This window comes from Schistocerca piceifrons, unplaced genomic scaffold, assembly GCF_021461385.2.
Source record: "Schistocerca piceifrons isolate TAMUIC-IGC-003096 unplaced genomic scaffold, iqSchPice1.1 HiC_scaffold_286, whole genome shotgun sequence".
Lineage (NCBI taxonomy): Eukaryota > Metazoa > Arthropoda > Insecta > Orthoptera > Acrididae > Schistocerca > Schistocerca piceifrons.
The window spans coordinates 25,001-30,000 of NW_025728500.1; the positions used below are offsets into that span (position 1 = coordinate 25,001).

At 54.1% G+C, this 5,000-nt stretch overlaps 1 non-coding gene across 1 annotated transcript in view; it reads left to right on the plus strand.

The window, feature by feature from the left end:
- Nucleotides 1-3,506: 3,506 nt before the first annotated feature.
- LOC124744317 overlaps nucleotides 3,507-5,000 on the plus strand; it is a 1,909-nt gene continuing 415 nt past the window's right edge. The window contains exon 1 of the ribosomal RNA XR_007010681.1: nucleotides 3,507-5,000. This exon is cut by the window's right edge and continues 415 nt beyond it. This is a non-coding gene — a ribosomal RNA (small subunit ribosomal RNA).

Here is a 5,000-nt window from a genome sequence, read left to right on the forward strand (position 1 = left end):
GCCTTAACCTAACCCATGTTGTGCCTTAACCTAACCCATGTTGTCCCCTAACCTAACCCATGTTGTCCCCTAACCTAACCCATGTTGTGCCTTAACCTAACCCATGTTGTCCCCTAACCTAACCCATGTTGTGCCTTAACCTAACCCATGTTGTCCCCTAACCTAACCCATGTTGTCCCCTAACCTAACCCATGTTGTCCCCTAACCTAACCCATGTTGTGCCTTAACCTAACCCATGTTGTGCCTTAACCTAACCCATGTTGTCCCCTAACCTAACCCAAGTTGTCCCCTAACCTAACCCATGTTGTCCCCTAACCTAACCCATGTTGTGCCTTAACCTAACCCATGTTGTGCCTTAACCTAACCCATGTTGTGCCTTAACCTAACCCATGTTGTCCCCTAACCTAACCCATGTTGTCCCCTAACCTAACCCATGTTGTGCCTTAACCTAACCCATGTTGTCCCCTAACCTAACCCATGTTGTGCCTTAACCTAACCCATGTTGTCCCCTAACCTAACCCATGTTGTCCCCTAACCTAACCCATGTTGTCCCCTAACCTAACCCATGTTGTGCCTTAACCTAACCCATGTTGTGCCTTAACCTAACCCATGTTGTCCCCTAACCTAACCCATGTTGTCCCCTAACCTAACCCATGTTGTCCCCTAACCTAACCCATGTTGTCCCCTAACCTAACCCATGTTGTCCCCTAACCTAACCCATGTTGTCCCCTAACCTAACCCATGTTGTCCCCTAACCTAACCCATGTTGTCCCCTAACCTAACCCATGTTGTCCCCTAACCTAACCCATGTTGTCCCCTAACCTAACCCATGTTGTGCCCTAACCTAACCCATGTTGTGCCCTAACCTAACCCATGTTGTGCCCTAACCTAACCCATGTTGTGCCTTAACCTAACCCATGTTGTCCCCTAACCTAACCCATGTTGTCCCCTAACCTAACCCATGTTGTCCCCTAACCTAACCCATGTTGTCCCCTAACCTAACCCATGTTGTCCCCTAACCTAACCCATGTTGTGCCTTAACCTAACCCATGTTGTCCCCTAACCTAACCCATGTTGTCCCCTAACCTAACCCATGTTGTCCCCTAACCTAACCCATGTTGTCCCCTAACCTAACCCATGTTGTCCCCTAACCTAACCCATGTTGTCCCCTAACCTAACCCATGTTGTCCCCTAACCTAACCCATGTTGTCCCCTAACCTAACCCATGTTGTGCCCTAACCTAACCCATGTTGTCCCCTAACCTAACCCATGTTGTGCCTTAACCTAACCCATGTTGTGCCTTAACCTAACCCATGTTGTCCCCTAACCTAACCCATGTTGTCCCCTAACCTAACCCATGTTGTGCCTTAACCTAACCCATGTTGTGCCGTAACCTAACCCATGTTGTGCCTTAACCTAACCCATGTTGTGCCTTAACCTAACCCATGTTGTGCCTTAACCTAACCCATGTTGTGCCTTAACCTAACCCATGTTGTGCCTTAACCTAACCCACGTTGTCCCCTAACGTAACCCACGTTGTCCCCTAACGTAACCCACGTTGTCCCCTAACGTAACCCACGTTGTCCCCTAACGTAACCCACGTTGTCCCCTAACGTAACCCACGTTGTCCCCTAACGTAACCCACGTTGTCCCCTAACGTAACCCACGTTGTCGCCTATCGTAACCCACGTTGTCGCCTAAACCTGCTCTGTAATTGTTATACGACTCGTTCAATTAGTGTAGTGTTGCCCACCCGCAACCCTCGCAATATAGTTCGCTACTCGCACTGCCCGCTCCCCTGTGTATCGCTTCATGTTAAACACCTTGCAAGTCTTGCTGACTTTCCACATGCTCCTGCTGTACACTGTAATGTGGATGGCAGCAGGGCGTACATGCCGCCCCCCCCCCCCCCCCCACCTCTCCCCACGTCCCCACCTTGCCCCCTGCCTTCGCAAGGTGGTTGGTGACAAGTTTGCATGTTCAATGCCCTTCGCATGCGACGTACGCAGGCTACGTTGTGGTGCGGCCTGTGTCAACTGTCCGCTGATGTCGTACGCGTGAACCACAATCTGTACTGCACATTCGTCCTTATGTACTGAATGATACATCGTGGCACATGTGTGACCGTACAACGACTGCGCCCAAAAACGGCGGACCATACAGTGCAAATATTGTGCACGCAGCTACGTGTCGTCTCCCTATGAGAGCTGGATTGCAGTGTGGTACGCCATAGAGACGTGTGGGAGGAACGGACGCCGTGGATGGCGATCAGCATGAGCTGTCTGTTGATGTATTCGGACCTAGTCGTCTCTCCTCACACACCGTGATGGCATGGTGCAGCGCGTTCCATATCTGCGACATGCTACAGAAGCCGGTTGACAGTCGTTCGAGCAATGGACATCGCATACGTACGGGGGCCACCTTCCACGTATTGTCTAGGCGTGCACATTTTGTTGCGTGTATGTGGGCAGACGTAGTGTGGCGTGACACCTGACACAGGCATGCAATAATGGTTGAAGTTGCAAATGGCGATGGACGCCTACGTTTTCTGGTGAAGTTACGCAAATGAAGAAATGGTAACCCGTTGTGGTGCGGTTGTTCTCGCTAGGGGTGAATCGGTGATGGCGACGATAGGTTGAGGTACTAACCGGTTGTTCCAGCGATACCCACCATGCCGACGAAACTGAACGGCATCTGGGTGTGAAGCGATACGCGGCGGTGGCTGGGTGGGACCGTCCCCGGCCGGTGAGGGGGCGCCTCCCGGCGTGCTGGCCGCGCGGTGCGTGGGCGCACGCGCTACAGCCGGCTGGTGGGGGCGGCCAGTGGCAGGCGCGCCGGCCGACGGACGCGGCAGGCGTCGCAGCTGCGCGCCGGCGCACCCTGCGCGCGGCGCCGTGCGGCCAAAGTAGGTCCTCGCGGGCCCGGTGCGAAGCGCGGTGGACATCTGCAGTGTGCTGGTCCGATTGAGGACTGTGTGCGTTGAGGATGCGCCGCCGCCCGGCGCTCGGCGCCGCGACGCCGTCTGCTGCTCGGTCGCCCCAGCGGTTCTCGCTGGTGGTTTGTATCGCAGCTGTGCGGATGTGTTGGCGTGTGCGCTGTGCTGGGAGAGTTCGCTTCGGCACCCAAGTGGGGCTTTTGTCCTTCTGTGGCGCTGGCGTTGGAGCTGCCGGTCACCGTAGGTGGCGCGTGTTGTCTCCCGCCGGCAATGCCACGACAGCACGCTCCCGGGCCTCTGTCGGCAGCGGCAAGCTCAGTTGGGAGCACGGGTGGTCGCACCGAAAGCGTCTACTCGCCTAACTCCGGGCGATTGCGCCTCTCTCGAACCCGACCAAGTACTTGGGACGGCGCTGCGCGCCGCCGGGACCTGAGAGGGTTTCGAGGTGTATTGTGCAGGGGAGCTCAGCCTCCTCCTGTTTGCAGAATGATTGAGCGGACGCTTGCGTGTTCGCGCGGGCCCCCGGGACACACTCCCGGGCGGCCGGCTGCTCAGCTCTAGTTGACGCAGCTCCCTGGTTGATCCTGCCAGTAGTCATATGCTTGTCTCAAAGATTAAGCCATGCATGTCTCAGTACAAGCCGCATTAAGGTGAAACCGCGAATGGCTCATTAAATCAGTTATGGTTCCTTAGATCGTACCCACGTTACTTGGATAACTGTGGTAATTCTAGAGCTAATACATGCAAACAGAGTCCCGACCAGAGATGGAAGGGACGCTTTTATTAGATCAAAACCAATCGGTCGGCTCGTCCGGTCCGTTTGCCTTGGTGACTCTGAATAACTTTGGGCTGATCGCACGGTCCTCGTACCGGCGACGCATCTTTCAAATGTCTGCCTTATCAACTGTCGATGGTAGGTTCTGCGCCTACCATGGTTGTAACGGGTAACGGGGAATCAGGGTTCGATTCCGGAGAGGGAGCCTGAGAAACGGCTACCACATCCAAGGAAGGCAGCAGGCGCGCAAATTACCCACTCCCGGCACGGGGAGGTAGTGACGAAAAATAACGATACGGGACTCATCCGAGGCCCCGTAATCGGAATGAGTACACTTTAAATCCTTTAACGAGTATCTATTGGAGGGCAAGTCTGGTGCCAGCAGCCGCGGTAATTCCAGCTCCAATAGCGTATATTAAAGTTGTTGCGGTTAAAAAGCTCGTAGTTGGATTTGTGTCCCACGCTGTTGGTTCACCGCCCGTCGGTGTTTAACTGGCATGTATCGTGGGACGTCCTGCCGGTGGGGCGAGCCGAAGGCGTGCGACCGCCCCGTGCGTGCTCGTGCGTCCCGAGGCGGACCCCGTTGAAATCCTACCAGGGTGCTCTTTATTGAGTGTCTCGGTGGGCCGGCACGTTTACTTTGAACAAATTAGAGTGCTTAAAGCAGGCAAGCCCGCCTGAATACTGTGTGCATGGAATAATGGAATAGGACCTCGGTTCTATTTTGTTGGTTTTCGGAACCCGAGGTAATGATTAATAGGGACAGGCGGGGGCATTCGTATTGCGACGTTAGAGGTGAAATTCTTGGATCGTCGCAAGACGAACAGAAGCGAAAGCATTTGCCAAGTATGTTTTCATTAATCAAGAACGAAAGTTAGAGGTTCGAAGGCGATCAGATACCGCCCTAGTTCTAACCATAAACGATGCCAGCCAGCGATCCGCCGCAGTTCCTCCGATGACTCGGCGGGCAGCCTCCGGGAAACCAAAGCTTTTGGGTTCCGGGGGAAGTATGGTTGCAAAGCTGAAACTTAAAGGAATTGACGGAAGGGCACCACCAGGAGTGGAGCCTGCGGCTTAATTTGACTCAACACGGGAAACCTCACCAGGCCCGGACACCGGAAGGATTGACAGATTGATAGCTCTTTCTTGATTCGGTGGGTGGTGGTGCATGGCCGTTCTTAGTTGGTGGAGCGATTTGTCTGGTTAATTCCGATAACGAACGAGACTCTAGCCTGCTAACTAGTCGCGTGACATCCTTCGTGCTGTCAGCGATTACTTTTCTTCTTAGAG